General features: G+C 37.0%; 1 protein-coding gene across 1 annotated transcript in view; it reads right to left on the bottom strand.

The window, feature by feature from the left end:
• Pak5 (p21 (RAC1) activated kinase 5) overlaps positions 1-19261 on the bottom strand; it is a 268738-nt gene that overhangs the window by 135377 nt on the left and 114100 nt on the right. The window contains exon 2 of the mRNA XM_005365545.3: positions 15723-15871. The gene's annotated coding sequence lies outside the window, so the exon portion shown is untranslated. The remainder of the gene's footprint in view (positions 1-15722; positions 15872-19261) is intronic.

The following is a 19261-nucleotide window of genomic DNA, read 5'->3' as shown; positions in this document are numbered from 1 at the left end:
CGGAAAATTTTTTTTTTCTTTCTTAATAAAAAAAAATTAAGAATAAAAAAAAAAGAACATTCAAAGAAAAAAAAAAAGATTCTTTATACCCAAAGACTATTGCTCATTATTTCATTGCAGAACAGTACTTAATTTCTCCCAAGATGGCACCATGGTTTTGTCTGTAATTTAAACTATTTTATTATATTTATACTTTAGTCTTTATTATTAAAAAATAAATTTAAATATATTTTGGTCATGTTCTTCCTATCCTCTAAGTCCTTTCAGATTTTCTGCCCCTCCCTACACTCAACTTTAAATTCTTTCTCAAAAAACTAACAAAAATCCAACTGAACGACAAAACCAATAAAACCACCTCCCCCCTAAAACATGCCACCTTTTTACCAAATAGAGGCACACAAAAAACTATGGGATCCATTATAGCTGGAGAGATGGCTTAGTGGTTAAGAACACTGCCTGCTCTTTCAAAGGTCGTGAGTTCAATTCCCAGCAACCACATGGTGGCTCACAACTATATGTAATGAGATCTGGTGCCCTTTTGGGGAAGAGACCTGGTCAGGTGTCGTCTTCAACATAGACCATGAAACCCAATATGGAGAAGTTCAACAGAACCACCATAAACGGGCTGCCTGTGCATGTTTCAGCATTGTGAGGGTGTAAATTTAATTTTCCATTATATTTTGACCAACTACTTCTGAACATGAGGCCTGTCCTAGAGTAGTTGATATACATACACAGTGTGTGTGTGTGTGTGTGTGTGTGTGTGTGTGTGTGTGTGTATCTGTGAATGCACTATTCTTTGATTTAAAAAACAAGGTCGTGTTTCTAAAAAATTTGACAAGTGATAAAACTCTTAATTATGCTTTGTACAGAGTTAGGACTGCTGATTCTTCCCTATGATTGTTAATCCTACCTTATTCTCTGGCATCATGTTTAAGTCCATGTACACCTGCATCAGAGGTCATTATTGCAACATGTTTCTCTGTGTTCTGCGATTTGAGTAAAGGAATATTAAGAGAATGAAGGTTGTGCTTTTTTGTTTGTTTCATGCAGACAAGTACTTTATTCTGGTAGACTACAAGTGGCCACTTGAGAAGGTAATTGATATTTTCTTGGTAATGGTTTAAATGTGAAATATCTCCCATAGTCTCATGTATTTAGCACTTGGTTCCCCACTGAAGCTGTTTGTGAAGGATGATGAAATCTTTAGGAGCTATGGCCTAGCTTGAAGAAAATCTTCTTTAGGAGCTATGGCCTAGCTTGAAGAAGTCGGTCCTCAGAAGACAAGCATTCAGGGTCATTGGAATGTTCTGCTTGTGACTTAGATCTTGCTACTGATGTGCTGAACTGTGAACAAGCAGTCTCATGTTCCTACCGTCATGGGCAGAAGTCATTCCCACTGTCATGCCTCCACTGCTATGATAGGTTACATTCTATGAAAATAATGAGAAAAGTGACACAAATGTTTGTATTAAAAGTAAAGTCCTTGAATCAATTTGACCATGTGGCTCATGGATCTTTGAGACTAACTTGAGAGAGAAATGTGGAAGAGCTTGGAACTGTGAACTCGAGAGTTCCTAGAGTTCTGCAAACAGAACTTAATGGGCCATCAAAATATGAGAGGAAAGATAAAATGTCCAGAAGATGAACAAGAGGTTTTGGAAGAGAAAAAAGAAACTTTACCAGGAATTGTGCTAGACCTCAATTCTATGGTGTTCACAAAGAATATGGATATACATTGCCTGTGCCCTGAAAAACTGACTATTACAAAATCAAAAGTAATGGACTAAATTTTATTGGTAGAGAAAATTTTATGAGAACATATATTTAAAGCTGTAGCATTGTTAGACAGGTCAGTGCCTTTAGTCAAATTTATAGTTAGAGACAGTAGAAAGTAGAGCAGAAAGGTGCAAAAAATCTGGTTAATAAAGGAAAAAAGCAAGACTGAACTTAAAGATGTTGACAAAGATGTTATGTGTAAAGAGACATCTTAGGAAAGATATGAGCAAAATTAAAACCTGTCAGTTTGCATTGGTACAAGCTCCCTCAAGGACAACACCCCATTTATCAAAGGCTCCGGGGTATAAAATTTGAATTTGTTTTTGAAAAACTTTATTTAAATAGAAGACTACATGAGAAAAGAACCCCTGTACAGAGTCCTAAAGTAGTAAGACTTTTCTATAGGTCCATCAAGGAAAATGTTTTTCTAGGTTCAGCTGCCCAGAACCAAAAAGACTGCTATAATTGTGATTTAGAAGGGCAAGCCACATCACATCTCAAATTGGAAGCAAAACTTGTCATTGCCATATAGATCTTGATTTTCTCGCATGCAAGATGCAAGAGTTAGGATGCCATGGTGGCCTGCACCAAAATTCTAAAGCCCCCCAAATCTCCCTCTTAGAATGTAGATACTTAATCTGTATCTTTGTATGTTAGTATTACCTTTCTTTTTATTGTACAGAGCTCAAAGGTGAGGAATTTTCTTGAGTCTCAGGAGAGAATCTGGATTTATGAATCTTATTGCAATTATAAAACTATGGAATGTTTTGTGATTGGACTGCATGAATGCATTTTGCATTATGAGATTGTCAAGATCTGATGGAGTCCTGAAATGAATGTTATGGTTTGAAACTGATCTGTCCCTTTTGGATTCATGTATCCCTGACAGTGATCTATGACAGGTCTCTTAGTTTATTTAGGGAATTATGAAACTTCTTGCAGGCAGAACCAAGGTAGAGATGTGAGCCATTGGGAAGGTTAGCACTGGGAATGATATTCTGGCTAAGCTTTTTTCTTATCTACCAACATGTGAGCAAACAGCCTTACACCCATGCTGCTGTAACAGGACTTGGTCCCACTGCCAAGCTGTATCCATTACGAAGCACTGAATCTACTGAGCCATTGGCCAGAATAAGTTCTTCTTTCATGAAACTGCTTCTGCTAGGTATTATGTTATGCTGGTGAGAAAAGTAACACAATTGGCTTTTTGTTTTCAGATAAAAATAGAAAAGCCACACTTTTAGACCACAGTAATATATAACACAGAATATTTATTTTCACTGACACACAAACAATCCTAATATAAGAGCAATGGGGGAAATTTCTTATTGAAACCATAATACTGATAAAGATTTACTTTTTATATAATACTGATAAAGATTTACTTTTTATTGCATAGTCTTCCTCTCTATGCATTTTTGGTGTCTTTTGTGGTACAAAGCTTTTTAGTTTCATGAGGTCACATTTGTTAATTTTTGATAGTAATGTTTTCACTAATGAAATTTTATTCAGATAGTCCTTCCTGTGCTTATAAGATAAAGCATATTCTCCAATTTCTCCTGATTCAGGGTATTTGGTCTTATATTAAGGTCCTTCATCTATTTGGAGTTGAGGTTTGTGCACCAAGACACACACAGACACACACACAAACACAAACACACACACACGGAGAATGCTATCTCTCAGACACCACAGGATAACAAAGAAAGGAATGGGTTACTTCTTTTGGAGTTGGTAGTCAGTAGGGTCCCAGAGACCCCACTCTAAACATTAGAGGGTATGGCCAATGTTTCCTGTTACCATTTAAATTTGATTTTAAGACCATATTGCTGAAGACAACACATACTTGAGCCACAGAATTTGAAGGAATTAAGCTGGTACTCCTGAAAGTCTCATATCTACTGACTAGTTTTCATAATGATGGAGCTTTGTATATCAACTACTAAGGGAGAAAATTAATTAATTAGTCTTACCTGATTGTGAACCTTGCAAGCTCCAGTAAAGACTGACTTGACAAGATATAACCCCTGGTGCAATAGTGGCACAAATATTATAGAAGTAATCAACTTATTTCTGATTACATTTAAGGCCTACGACAAAATAACTCATGCCTGGTAGAGTTAATCTGACTGAAAAAAAAAACCTATCGATTTCAGGTTTACAGGCCCTAGAGTCTGAGAGCCCAATATTATTATTCTGCTAGGTGAACATAGTATCCAACCATCCCACTAAATTATTAGTACAGACATTTGTGTATCTCTCAGTTCTCATCAGAGAAGCGTCTTTTTGTAGTGAATGGCAATTAATATAGGGACCCACAATTGGTCAACATGCGATGATAGAAACTCTAAACAGCTCAGATCTAAATAGAACATTTGTTTTTATCACACTCTTCTCCCCAAAGAACATGAATTATAATAAAGGATAAGATCAGAAATTATAAGTCAGAAATAGTATATATCTACAGATAAACAGTATTTGCCAGTCAAGACAGGGGTGCTGTATACATAAACTCAAAAGCAGTTAATATTGCATGAACAAGACCAGCACCAAAACAACAAAGCCAGAATCCTTGTACTGATGATGGAGTGGCTTATTTCTTCCCTAGCTGAGGCGCTATTCACAAGTTATAGCTTCTGGAGAAGAAAGAACCCATTTTCTAGAAGGGTTTGTCCCCTGAGTTGTGGTCCAGTAGATATTCCTACACTCACGTCCATTTAGATGCCATGAAATGGACTCCCTGTGATTCAAAAACAGTACATGAAGTAGGAAGGAAAAAGTGTGGGGGCAGAAAAGGCATGAACTGCAGGGCGGGGAGGTTGCATTAAATAATTATAGGGATGTATGAAATTCTCAAACAAAATTAAGTAAAATTATTTCTTGTTCTAAAATTATTAGGTTTATTTTCAAAGAAATGACTGTAGATGTTGAAAGTTTGTGTTACGTGGGTAAGAAGGACTGCAAGGTGAGTGAGGACAGCTAGCTGACCTCGCCTCATTCAAGATGCCTTCACTCACACCTGCTAACCCTGTGAGCAAGATGTCTGACTTGGGATGAGAACACCAGCCTCTCTAATCCAGTCAAATAGACACCCCCTGGACTAAATTAAATTACATTATGACTGGTGAACCAGGCAGCAGCTATTGCTTTTCATTACTTTTGTATTGTCAAAGACACAAGGAACCAATCATTTCATTTTGGTCATATGCTGTCTTGCCAATCTAGAAAGTCATCATGGTAAATTTCAAATAGATTCTGGATGCATTTTTAAATTGTGATGAATTTTGCTAGGCTCACTACTTAACATGCTAACATTAGAACTCCTCTGCTCAATCCACAAAAGTGAATGACAGTGAAATAAAAACATGAGCTTACATATGAGCCAGCCTAATGAGAATGAAAACATCGCACCAAGACAAAGTAGCAGTGACATTGCTATTTGGGGACCAAGTATTAGGCTCTATACAAGACAAATCAAGCAAGACTGGGCAGCTAAATTTGAAAGTCAGACTCTAGAATTAGGTCTTGGAAGAGAACCTGTATCCATTACGTCTTTCATGGATATCAAAGAAACATTTTCTGTGGAAAAGCATTCCTATTGTGGTTCTAAAGAGTGGCCCTTATTAACCTCAGTTAGTATTAATCTTTACTTGTAATATATGGAGAAACACCACTTAAAGGAACAGTCAAAAACAACAATGAAACCAACTGGTTTTCTGAGTTTACTCTACATCACATATTAGAATTCACAGAAAGATATAAAATAATGTGTTTAAGAGGAAATACAGTTGCAATAAATATGAACACAAGCTCTCATAGGTCCAATGTTATTTATGAACTTGATTAAATGGAGAAATATTGAAAAAGGCTGTGATATTCTATGATTTCTGCCAATTATCAAAATTGTGTAACATCTCAGTCAGATGTCTCAATATCTTGTCCCAAACACTTCCAGGATTTCTTTGCAATTGTCAGATTACTCTTGCTTAAGGTATGATGACTGATGATTTGGTCTTTTGTAAGTTATTGTGCTAGATAATTTTATGTTAACTTGCTACAAATTAAAATCATCTGAGAAGAAGGAGGCTAACTTAAAAAATGCCTCCATAAGTCTTGTAGACATAAGGGTTGTAGGCAGGCCTACAGGGAATTTTCTTAATTATTGGTTGATGGGGGAGGACCTACCTCATTGTGGGTGGTTCCATTCCTAGGGTGGTAGTCCCACGTTCTATAAAAATGCAGGTTGAGCAAGCCATGATGAGCAAGCCAGGAAGTAGCACCCTTTGACGGCCTCTGCATCAATCAGTTGCTAACTCCAAGTTCTACCTTGTTTGAGTTTCTGTCCTGACTTCCCTCAATGAGTTAAAATGGGAAGTATAAGAAAAAGTAACCATTTCCTCCCCATGTTGCTTTGACCATGATGTTTCCTCATAGCACTGGTAACTCTAACTAAGGCGGAGCCCACCATGCAACTAACAGTAAAGTTGTTATTTGACTTCTGTTTTTGATTCTACCCACATAGTTTTATTGAGCAACTCCATCACAGCTTCTTTAAATATTCTCTACAACATGTAATTTTCTCAAAGGTTGATAATTGAAATGATCTTATGTTTAGGAGACCCTAAAGATTCTAGAAAGTTCCTAGAACTGATAAAGACATCTTAGCAAAGTGGAAGCAAACAACATTATCACAGAAAAATCGGTATACTTCCTATATTCCAATACTGAACACACATACATACATACATACATACATACATACATACATATATATGCATATAACAAGATTGATATTTTTAAAGAGGCCATGAATTTGGAAGACCAAGAAGGGGTTTAAAAGGACAGAATTGAAGAAAAAAGATGAAATTATATTATAATCTCAAAAAGTAAAAGAAGAAAAATATAACTGAACAAAAAGAGTTGGAATAAGCCTTAACCAAGATATTGAAAGAAATCTACTATAAAAAAGAACACTAGAAAAAAGACATAAGGAGATGAATAGACTCCTCATGCTCATTTATTGGCTGGGTTAATATCAAGAAAATGGATATCATACCAAAGGCAATATATAAATTCTATGTAATTCCAATAAAAATTTCAGTGCTGTTCTTCAGAGGAATAAGAAAATATTCTTAACATGTATATAGAAGCATAAAAGATCAAGGCAACCTTGATCAAAACCAAACACACTAATAAACAAAACACAAAACTGAGGCATGTGTCACCACTTTGACTTTAAGTTGTAGTATAGGACCATAGTAATAAAAGCAGCATGATACTGGCATAATAACAGACACTTTCATCAGTGGAATAGAATAGACGACCCAGATACAAAAGCATACAACTACAGCCACTTGATTTTTGTCAAAGAGGCCAAAAATACACATTGGGGGAAAAGGAGAGCATCTTTGAAATCGGATGTCTAAATGTAGGAGGATGAAACTATCCTTATCTCTCATCCTATACAGAGTCAACTGCAAATGTTTCAAAGACTTCAAAGTAAGACCAGAAACTCTCAAACTGCTAGAGGAAAAATAAAGGGTACACATCAAGATTGTCACATTATGCCAAAAATATAGTCATAGATAAGGAGTTTCTAGATAGGATTATGGTAGCTCAAAAAGTAAGCCAACATCTGACAAGAAAGACCTTGTGAAATTTTTAAAAGATACCCTTGTATAGAAAGGGAAGTTGTTAATTAATGCAATGGACAGTCTACAGGATTAGAGGAAACATTACTAGAAAGTTAATATCTAGAATCTTCAAAGAAAATTTAAAAACACCCTAAACATGAAAAATCCATGTCTGCCTGATTGGTGGCTGACTGGCTGGTGTTCCTCCAAACTATTCAAATACGTAAGTATTTAAATATATTAGCCTAAGGGGGCATTCTCATTTAAACCACTACAGCCATTATAGAACACAGGTTTTACAGAACTAATCCTGAATTCTACGAGAATCTATTTCAAGTATGCTTGACAAGATATTGGATCTTCAGCTATGGGTAAGTATGTCTGTGTGAGAACTCACTGGCCTAATGTTATCCCTCCCTACTCCAATTCTGATGCTCACAGTCTATTCCCAAGTGGGTTTTCATGGTTTGTATGTCACATATTCACCACATACTTCCATTTTTAGAGGACAGGGAACAATCTGTTCCTGAGGAAGTACTGATTCTTTTCTCATGAGACTATAATTCTAGTTATTGGGTTCTAGGGAGTAAACTCAAATGGATATCAAAATTATTTTCAAAGATCATTAAATTAAATTAAATGATCATTTAAGGTAATTTTGATTGGTGTAGGTGAGATTCCTATATAACCAGTGACCAAAGGAGGCTGACCTCTATAAATGAAGGATTGCTTCTCTCTTTTATTATAGGTTGGTGAAGCTTGGTATTGTAATGTTTATCAAGCTCATCTATGCAAATGAACTTTTCTTGGGTTTCAGGACACTGGTCACAATGGCTTTGAGTTTAAATGGATGACCATACAAAGCATGTACATGGACTCCTGTACAGCTCTGCTAACCTCATGGTCAGATTCTAGTCTTGGCTTTGCATACTGTCTATACTGCAATCACTAGAGATTAGAATGCTGTCAATTGGCTGAACATGCCCTTTGTCTTTCACAGCATACCTCACATTGGCAATTAACAATGTAATATTCTTTTTCACGTGGGTCACAGGCAGCCCTCCTCCTTGACAAGCTACTTAATACTCCCAACACCTCATATGTACCTGAGCCTTAGCCCAGTTTGGTACTGGTGAAAGACTAAGTAAATGTGATACAGCTATATGCCAGGCTTTCTTTTCATCATAATTTACCACTAAAAATGTCATTCTTATTGCTTTCTGACAGGTTGTAATCCAGTTCAAATCTTATGTATAGGATTCCTTCACTACAACTGATTGTGTTAGCTGAGTTTCTTGAGGAATGCTGGGACAAATTGCCCCCCCCCCCCCAGTCTGCACTCTATGTGCTAGAATCCAGTTCGCGAGCTTTGCTGGAGGTTGAGGAAACACACGCAGACAGACCAACACACGAACCTCTAATCACTGGTACAAAAGCCCCTCTTTAATAGCACCATGGAGGCTTAAATACCCTGCAGTCAATGGCCAACAGGTAAAAATCCCATCCTCTGATCCTCTAGGCAAAGCACAGCTTTTAGTAACTTCAATTAGAAGGCTCTAGCAGGGAAGAGCAGCTGAAGGCCAGGACTCAATTGGCCCCAACAACAAATAGTTGGTGCTAACAGTTGAATTGAAATATTTAATTCTAAGAAAGGGGAGAGAAGATATAGGCAAAGAGGCAGGGCAAGATGGGAAGACAACTTGTTTTGCTACTGTTCTGGCCATTACACTTCTAAGAACTATAGCACCAGTAGCCAGCAAATGCATCTGTTAGATAACTTGAAACAATCTCTGAACAAATGCAGATGTATAGACTTTAGAAGAGCCTGTCAAGGAGAAATGGAAAGGGAATTTATTCATTGCTCATTCATCTCTCTGATAGGAGTTTGTATGATGAGCTATAGGTTAGATAGTCTCAACAAGGGAACCATTGGACTAGAGATATTTTTATGGTAGGAGCTTTGTTTTTTTATTCCCTCAAATGGGATGCTATTGCAGATAGTGGGTAAGAACCAAGGAGACTGCTAGTCAGGATGCTATCCCACAAAAAGAACTATTCAATCTAAAATGCTATTAGTGCTACTGCTATAAAGTGTAAATGGTGGTAACACCAAGAGAGACTCTCACAAGGTGCATAAGATGAATCTGATAACACAACCCATAGGGAAGCAAGATGGGAATAAGGAAGGCACTTCACAGAAGAGCAAACACCAAACAGCGAACAATACATGAAAAGATGCCAAACCTCATTAGTAACCAGGGAAATCAAATTACAGCAAGATTCCATTTCACACTCAACTAATTGGCAAAAGTTAAGATGTTGAGAACATACAGCATGAAAAAACAGTGTTGAATGGAAGCACTCACAGACTGCTTGTTGGCATTGTGAATGCACTTCCATGGGAAAAAGCTTATAGCATGTATAAAAGAGGCATGCATGCATTTGCAATGCTCAGTCATACCATTTTGCCCGAGCCTACCCTATTTTTAGCAATAAACACCTTGAATCCTGGGAAATCCTTAGTTCCAAGAAACTGTGATGTTTTGTCACCTTTATCTCCTGTCCTAACATAATTCATTCGTGCATTTCTCTGAAAAATTCTTGTATAAGCAGAAAACATGTATATAAAATGTTCATAATATTCTTGTCATACAGGTCTTCCACTTGTTTGGTTAGAGTAACTCCAAGATACTTTATGTTATTTGTTGCTCTTGTGAAGAGTGCTGTTTCTCTGATTTCTTTCTCAGCCCATTTATTATCTGTATAAAGAAGGGATACTGACTTTTTAAAGATAATTTTGTATCCTGCTATATTACTGAAGGTATTTATGAGTTGTAGAATTCCTTGGTAGAATTTTGGGGTCACTTATGTAAACTATCATATCATCAGCAAATAATGAGAGTTTGACTTCTTTTCTGATTTGTATATGTTTGATCTCCTTTTGTTGTCTTATTGATCTAGCTAGAACCTCAAGCACTATATTGAATAGATATGGAGAGAGTGGACAACCTTGTCTTGTTCCTGATTTTGGTGGGATCATTGTGAGTTTCTCTCCATTTAGTTTGATGTTGACTGTTGGCTTGCTGTATATTGTCTTTATTATATTTAGGTATGTTCCTTATATCCCTGCTCTCTTCAAGACCTTTATCATGAAGGGATATTGTATTTTGTCAAAGGTGTTTTCAGCATCTAAGGAGATGATCATTTTATTTTTCAGTTTGTTTAGATGGTGGATTACATTGATAGATTTTCCTATGTTGAACCATCCCTGTATCTCTGGGATGAAGCCAACTTGATTATGGTGGATGATGTTTCTGATGTGTTCTTGGATTTGGATAGCCAGTATTTTGTGAGTATTTTTGCTTCAATGTTCATGAGTTAGATTGGTCTGTAATTCTCTTTCTTAAATCTTTGAAGAAAAAACTTGAAGAAGGCACCAGAAATGGAAAGATCTCCCATTATCCTGGGTATTTAGAATTAACATAGTAAAAATGGCAATCTTACCAAAAGCAATCTACAGATTCAATGCAATACCTATCAAAATCCCAGCAAAATTCTTCACAGACCTTGAAAGAATAATACTCAACTGCATATGGAAGAACAAAAAATCCAATAGAGCCAAAACAATCCTGTACAATAAAGGAACTTCAGGAGGCATCACAATCCCTGACTTCAAACTCTACTACAGAGCTACAGTACTGAAAACAGCCTGGTATTGGCATAAAACAGAGAGGAGAACCAATGTAACTGAATCAAAGACCCAGATATAAATCCACACACCTATAAACACCTGATTTTTGACAAAGAAATAAAAAACATCAAAAGAAAAAAAGAAAGCATATTCAACAAATGGTGCTGGCATAACTGGATATCAACATATAGAAGAATGAAAATAGATCAGCATCTGTAGCCATGCACAAAACTCAAGTTCAAATGGATCAAAGACCTCAACATAAAACCAACCATAATGAACCTCATAGAAGGGAACGTAGGAAGTACACTTGAAAACATTGGCACAGGAGACCACTTCCTAAATATAACCCCAGTAGCACAGACATTGATAGCAACAATTAATAAATTGGATCTCCTGAAACTGAGAAGCTTCTGTAAAACAAAGGACATGATCAACAAGACAAAATGGCAGCCTACACAATGGGAAAAGACCTTCACCAGCCACACATCTGACAGAGGAATGATCTCCAAAATATACAAAGAACTCAAAAAACTTGACATCAAAAAGAAAAAAAATAAAATAATCCAATAAAATGGGGTACAGACTTAAACAGAGGACTTTCAACAGAGAAATCTAAAATGATTGAAAGACACTTAAGGAAATGTTCAACATCCTTAGTCATCAGAGAAATGAAAATCAAAACAACTTTGAGATTCCGTCTTACACCTGTAAGAATGGTCAAAATTAAAAATTTCTGATGACAACTTACGCTGGAGAGGCTGTGGGGTAAAAGGAACACTCCTGCATTGCTGGTGGGAATGCAAGCTGGTACAGCCCTTTTGGATATCAGTGTGGCAATTTCTCAGAAAATTAGGAAACAACCTTCCTCAAGACCCAGCAATATTACTGTTGGGTATATACAGAAAGGATGCTCAATCATACCACAATGACATGTGTGCAACTATGTTCATAGCATCGTTATTCGGTATAGCTAGAACCTGGAAACAACCTAAATGCCCCTCGCCTGAAGAATGGATAAGGAAAATGTGGTACATTTACACAACAGAGTACAACACAGCAGAAAAAAAATGACACCTTTATTTGCAGGCAAATGGATGGATCTAGAAAACATCATATTGAGTGAAGTAACCAGGTTCAAAAATACAAATATAATATGTACTCACTCATAAGTGCTTTTTTGAAATTAACCAAAGAAAAACCAGTCTACAATTCACAATCCCAGAGAACTTAGACAACAAAGAGGACCCTAAGAGAGACATACATGGATATAATCTACATGGGATGTAGAAAAAGATAAGATCTCCTGAGTGAATTGGGAACAGGATCAGGGGAGAGGGTAGAAGAGCAGGGGGAAGAAGGGAGGGGAACTGCGAAAAAATATAATTCAATAAAACAATAATAAAAAGTTGGCTTAAGTAAGATGCTGGTCATGCCCAGGAGTGGGGGCATTATCTATAAAAACTGATCCTCAGTTTGCATAGGAACCCCCAGTTTGCAGAGGGCCACTTCAGCCTTTAAAACAGAGCTATAAGTCGTAAAGCAAAGTAACCCACTGTTAATAGTTAATCCTTAAGCTACTCGATAAAGATGTTGAAAGTCTGCTCTCATCCTCCTAGGCTTACAACTTTATAAGTCTGTATTTTTACATTCCTATTTCTGTAACCTACTTTTCTCTGTTCTTATTCTTATACTGTTCAATGGTAGTTTTCCTTAGCAGTTGTGCCTCTTTTCTCTTGGGTAACTGACACCAAGTTCTTGTTGTTTGATTTCCTTTTACCCTCAGACTAAGTTTTCTTTTGTCCATGAATCTGCTATGTTTACATAGTTTCAACCATTAGGTTGCAATGATTGCTGACTTAGTCTGATTCTCATAAATGTTTGTCTTACTTCAGTTGTGTTGATTTTGTTTGGGTTTGAGGCACAGTCTCATAGCTAAGTTTGGAATGCAATGACTGCAGCTAAAAATGACTAGGTGTGTGTATGTGTGTGTGTGTACATATGTGTGTGTGTATTTATGCATGTGTGCTCGTGTGTTTGGGGGGACAGAGAGACAGAGAGAGACAGAGTGACAGAGAAGGAGATTACCTGTCTTTGCTTTGTTTGCTTAGTTAACTCTTGGTTTGGTTTTCAGTTTTCACATGCATTGGTTTCACGTCTCTGTTTCCCTGCCATTCTTCTCCAGTCTTGTGTTCCAAGACTTACCCTGTTGGTTTTTTCTCTCTTTTTTTTAAATTTTTTTATTGAGAAAAAGAAAAAAAAGTTTCCGCCTCCTCCCAGCCTCCCATTTCCCTCCCCCTTCTCCCCCCTTTTCCTCCCCCCCCTCTACTTCTCTCCCCCTCCCTCTCCAGTCTGTTGGTTTCTTAACCTAATCTTTTAAACCTGACAAATGCTCCCAAGGCATTGCTTTCCCATGGGACTACTGATAAACCAGCCTGCTCCTATCTTGGGCTTAAAAGCAGTTTTATAGTAAAGACAAACTAGGTTCATTCCTGTTTATGGTTAAATCTGTTCTTTAAAGATTGATCTATGCTCGCTTATTACACTAATTATTAATGATTCTGTGCTGCCTTTTCCAGGAAATGACAACCATGACTTTGTTTCAAGAGGTTGTAATCACCTTGTTATGGCTGCCTTGTAACCATGTCTTTGTTTCAGGTTTTTATGGCCAACTTTCTATATTTATATTCTGCTTCTGTAAAACCCCACCACCCACCACCCCTTATTTGCCTGACAAATTCCCCATTTGGAAAATCCCCTACCACCCAAGCTATAAAAAACTCATCATCCTTATGTCCAGGGTTGATCTTTTGAACACTGCCATAGGGGGAGAGAGCCCATGCACACAAATAAAATAGCTTGCTTCAATTTGAAAAGCATAAAACGATCATAATAACACAAGGAACAGTAATGTCAACACCTTCTGATATTTATGTTTCATGCAATATTCAGCAAGGGAATAAAAGACACAAATTTATGATAGAGCTATTCTTAGAGTGAACCTTGAAAGATAGAATGGGGATGCTCTACTCCTCAAAGGAAAAAATAATTTAAACTAATTAATGTACTATGAATGAGAATATTCACTGAATTTCATGTATTTGTTTTTCCTGTGTTACGTTATTTTATGCTCATTTTCTTCTTTTTCTAAATTCTCATCTAGCCTTTTAGAAATAGGATCAAAGGACTATCACAATGTTTGGAAATGAAGAATAAAGGCAATATGTTTCTAAGTCAGCAGGGGTGAGGATTTGGGTTCAGGCTTTTAATTCACAGTTCTTTCCAGAATTTATTTCCACAATCAAGTTCCCATTCCGTCTCTGTAAGGCTTGAGATGTTCACATTAGCTTGCTAAGTAACACACTAAAATTGGTCACACCTCCTGAATGGGAACATGCCATTCTTAACACAGACCCTGGAGGACAACAGAAGCAGTTAAAAAAAAATAGTAGCAAGGGGGACACTGTGTTAATTTACAAAGTTTTGTTTCAGAGTAAAGAAATCTAAGTTGTAGATTTTTATTTCACCATTCTTCCTCATGGAGAGATCTCATTATAAACACACCCTAGTGTCAGTACACCTCTCGGAGGAGACTTTGACTTATGACCATTTATTGCCTTGGTACAGAGTGATTACTCAACAAATAAGAAATAGATGATAAGGTATAATTGAAGGGTCTGGAATATTACCCAGCTCCCGACGATCACTGCCTTTGTTGTTCTCTCATAACCAGACAGTGCTCCATCCTCAGTCCCAGACCACTCAAGTCTTCTGTGTGCTGATCTAATGATATATGCTGACGGCAAATGTATGGATTTGTGCCTGCGAACTTCCTCTGGCTGTTCTAGTTGTTTTAGTTCAAGTACTTAGTAGGCCATATATGCTAGAGAATTAATATTTTCACATTTTAGAGTAGAAATTAGTCCTCATTATGCCAAGGCAGATGTGAGAAGTGGACTAAATACCCCAAAATATCCTCTATAATATGCACCAGAATTATCTAGAGGAGTATGTATGTCATGGTCACAATTAGACAGCACCTTCTTTCTATCTTTCTTTCCCTGTCTCCTATCTTCACTCCCTTATAACTGGACTGATACTATCTCCCTAAATTATCAACACCCGTTTGGGGTAAACAAAGACACCGTTAAATTTCTCTGCCTTATACTATTCTTATTGCTCCCGAATCCAACCACTTCGTATCTAGAAGAGCACCTTTTACACAGGTTAACCCTATAACACAGTAGTTTCAGCAACAACGTGTCCAGTTGCTAGGAGTCATGCAGAAAGCAAGGAACAATTTGCAAGTAGTCTCTCTCCCATGCTTTGCCTTACCAGACTGTATACCATGTTCATAAACACAACCAGTGACTACTATTTTTCCTTCCTACTCATTTACATACTTAACCCTTCCAACATTATACTGCCGTTTACTTCAATACCACAGTTTTCATGTTTTAATTTATTACTGTATTCCTAGAACCCAGAACACACTGCAAACATGCAGAAGTGAACCATTAAACACTTTATTGTTAAGAATTGAACTTTTATGTTTTATTTAGTATTGTATAAATTAAACAAAAATTTAAAAGGGGCAAAGTCATAATATATTTCCTTACTTTTTTAAAATGATGGCTGTGGATAAAAGACTCCAGAAGAGTTTGGCTACTTCAGTTGTGCAACTTTTTGGCAGAATTCTTCAGTTTTCTTCATTTTTCTTCAGTGTTCATTTTGGCAACAGACAGAAGCATTTCATCACAGTGTATTTCTGTAACAACATGGTACCAACATAACTCAAAACCCGCCAACATTATGCTCTTTTTATAAATAAGTACATATACCTTCATTTACATTCTTCTATATAATTTTTCCAATTTTTATTACATTCTTAAGCAATATTTTGCCACTCAGAGTACTGCCAACATGGTGCTTAACTTCCCTTAGTATTTTGTCCTCACTGTACTTTAGATTCTCTCAATTCTGTATAATCATTTCATTGTGAGTTCATCTTCACATGAACCATGTGGGAGCAGGGAATATGCCCTCCATGCCAGAATCTTGGGCCTACTCTAATTACTGGGCTGTTTGTCTGACTATTTATGTGTACATGTGTGTATATATACATATGTACAAATATACAAACACATATTGTACATGGCTAACAGTTCATACAATGATATCTTTCACACAAATGTACAATATGCTTTGAGTTTGATTTTCACTCATAAAGGTCCTTCTTTCCGCTGTCTCTATTGTCTAATTCTGTGGTTAGCTTCCAATGTTCCCCCAGACAGTTAGTAAATATAATACATCACACAAATAGACTCAAGATATGATATCAAAGGACCATGTCAAGTGATGCATAAGTCTTTTGCGAAAATCTAATGCCCCATTATGATAAAATCCATGAAGAAACTAGGAATAAAAAATGCATCTCAACATAAAAACCTATCTATGACAACCTTATAGCCAGAACTATAATCAAAACAACACAACACTGGCTACTTTATCCATTTTTATTCAATAAAATCTTTTACCTCTAGCTAGACTGATAGGACAAGGAACAAAAATAAAAGTGCTATATGTGTGGGTGGGTGTGTGTATACATATATGTTTGTGGTTTGTGTATATATACTGAAAGACATATAAACACTTTTAAAATTCTTAAATCTGTCAAACACTTATAGAAAACTAGCAGGAAATAAAATTAACTTGAAAATCAGCAATAGTCTTCCTTTATACAAAAAACACTCTAAAAATAATAAAAAATACCTCATTCATAATTACCTTGCAAATCTCTTATAATAAACCTAACAAGAATGTGAGGAATGTCTTGTATTGCTTAGTTTTTTCTTAACTTGAAACAAGCTAGAGTCCTTGGAAAAGGGGAACATCAATGGATAAAATGCTCCAGAGTGCCCTGTGGGCGAGACTGGAACATTTTCTTGTTTCATGATTTATTTATATTGGAGGGCTCAGTACATTGTGTGTGATGTACCCATGGGTTCTCAAAGAAAGCAGGTTAAACAAGCCTTGAAGAGCAAGCCACTAGGTAGCATTAATCCACAGCTTTTGCTTCAGTTCCTGCCTTCAGTTTCCTCCCCTAACTTCCTTTGATGATGGACTGTAACATAGAGCAGGGAGATGAAATAAACCCTTTCCTCCTCGAGTTGCTTTTTGTCATGGTAGGTATTTTATCATAGCAATAGAAAAATACCTAAGACACCTCTACAACAATAACTTTTAAAATGCTAAACAAAGAAGTTGGGAAAGACACTAGAAAATTGAAAGATCTTACATAGTTATGGAATGGAAGAATTAATCTTGTTAAAATGAGCATATAGCCAAAAGCAATTAATATATAGAGTCAATGCAATCTACATTAAATTTCAACTCTATTAGTCACAGAAAAAAAGCACACAATCTTAAAATTCACGGGGAAACGTAAAAATCCTTGGATAGACAAAGCAATACTGAGCAAAAAGAATATTGCTGGAGGTATGGTCATACCTGGTGTCAATATACTACAGAAACATAGTAACAAAAATAGGAATGTACTGGCATAAAGACAAACACAAAGATCAGTGACACAGAAGAGAGACTCCAAATATAAACTGATACAGTTACAATGACCCAATTTTTGACAAAAATATACACTGAAGAAAATATAGTCTCTTAAGCAAATAGTGCTCTAAAACCAAGTTATTCATCCACATGGAGAAAACTAGAACTAGTTCTCCTCTACCTTTCCCCCTTATAAATACCAACTCCAATAGGTTGTTGACCTTTTTAATGTAAGATCTGAATTCTAGGAAGTCTTTAATTTCTTTCTTTATTTCTTCCTTGACCCAAGGATGACTCAGTTAAGCATTGTTCAATTCCCATGAATTTGTAAGCTTTCTGTAATTAGTGTTGTTGAATTTTAACTTTAAGCCATGGGGATCTGATAAGATAAAGGGAGTTGTTCCATTTTTTTTGTATCTGTTGAGGTTTGCTTTGTGACCGAATATGTATTCAATTTTAGAGAAGGTTCCATGAGGTGTGAAGAAGAAAGTATATCATTTTGTGTTTGGGTGGAATGTTCTATAGATGTCTGTTAAGTTGATTTGAGTCATAACATCTGTTAGCTCTCCTGTTTCTCTGTTAAGTTTCTGTCTGGCAGACTTGTCTATTGGAAAGAGTTGGGTAAGTCTTTCACTTTAATGTGTGGGGCTTGAATTGTGATTTAAAGTTTAGTAATGTTTCTTTTACTAATGTGGGTACCCTTATATTTGAGGCATAAATGTTCAGAAGTAAGACTTTATCGTGACAAATTTTTCCTGTGATGAATGATATGTCCTTCTCCATCTCTTTTGATTAATTTTCATTTGAAATCTATTTTGTTATGTATTAGCGTAGTTAAACTGGCATGTTTCTTAGGTCTATTGATTGGAAAATTGTTGCGGGAGGTCCTTCCGCTCCTCCAGCCTATAGCCTCTGAGATACCAGCCCATTGGGGCATGGTCTCTCTCTCCCTTTAAAAAAGCGGCCACTTCCCTCTCCTCTCTCTCTTCACTTCCTGCTCTGCCGGCGACTAGACTCCCTTCCTGGTTGCGCAGAGGGATGACGGTGATCTGTAAGTTTTTTCCCCTTTAAATAAATAGCACCCTATTAATCATAATTCCAAACTGGTGTGGCATTGTTTATGACTTACGCCTTCAGTTGGCACCCAACGTTTGGTGTTAGGACCTCTTCTTCCCCCGCTCGGCTGCTGGCCGCGAGTTCGGCTTGGGGCAAGCCTCCCTTTTTCAGCTGCTGCGGCCGGCAGGCGGCCTTGTGGCCTGTGTTTTGTGAGTGGAGCCAGCAGCTAAATATAAATCATCACGCACTGGCTTTTATTGCTGCAGTTCTTTATATTTTCTCTTTAGCCACCTCAGATTGACTTCCAGTCCCCACGCACCCTATTATCTGCCTCCCCACGTGGATTTAAACTCCACAGGCTTGCGTAGTCTCCGCCCGCGTGGTTTGCTCTTTTCTGAGTCATTTTTAAATCTCCCTTGCAAGCACAGCTCTTAAGTGGTGCAAACCAGAGCACGCAGTTGCTGAAAGCTGCAACCCCTCAGGGTGACTCTGTCACGTGGAGGCATAAGCGGCTTCCAGGTTGCTCTTCTCTACCCCT

This window comes from Microtus ochrogaster, unplaced genomic scaffold (genome assembly GCF_000317375.1).
Source record: "Microtus ochrogaster isolate Prairie Vole_2 unplaced genomic scaffold, MicOch1.0 UNK3, whole genome shotgun sequence".
NCBI lineage: Eukaryota > Metazoa > Chordata > Mammalia > Rodentia > Cricetidae > Microtus > Microtus ochrogaster.
Note: the sequence above shows the minus strand (reverse complement) of the source record. Positions and strands in the feature narration are given on the sequence as shown.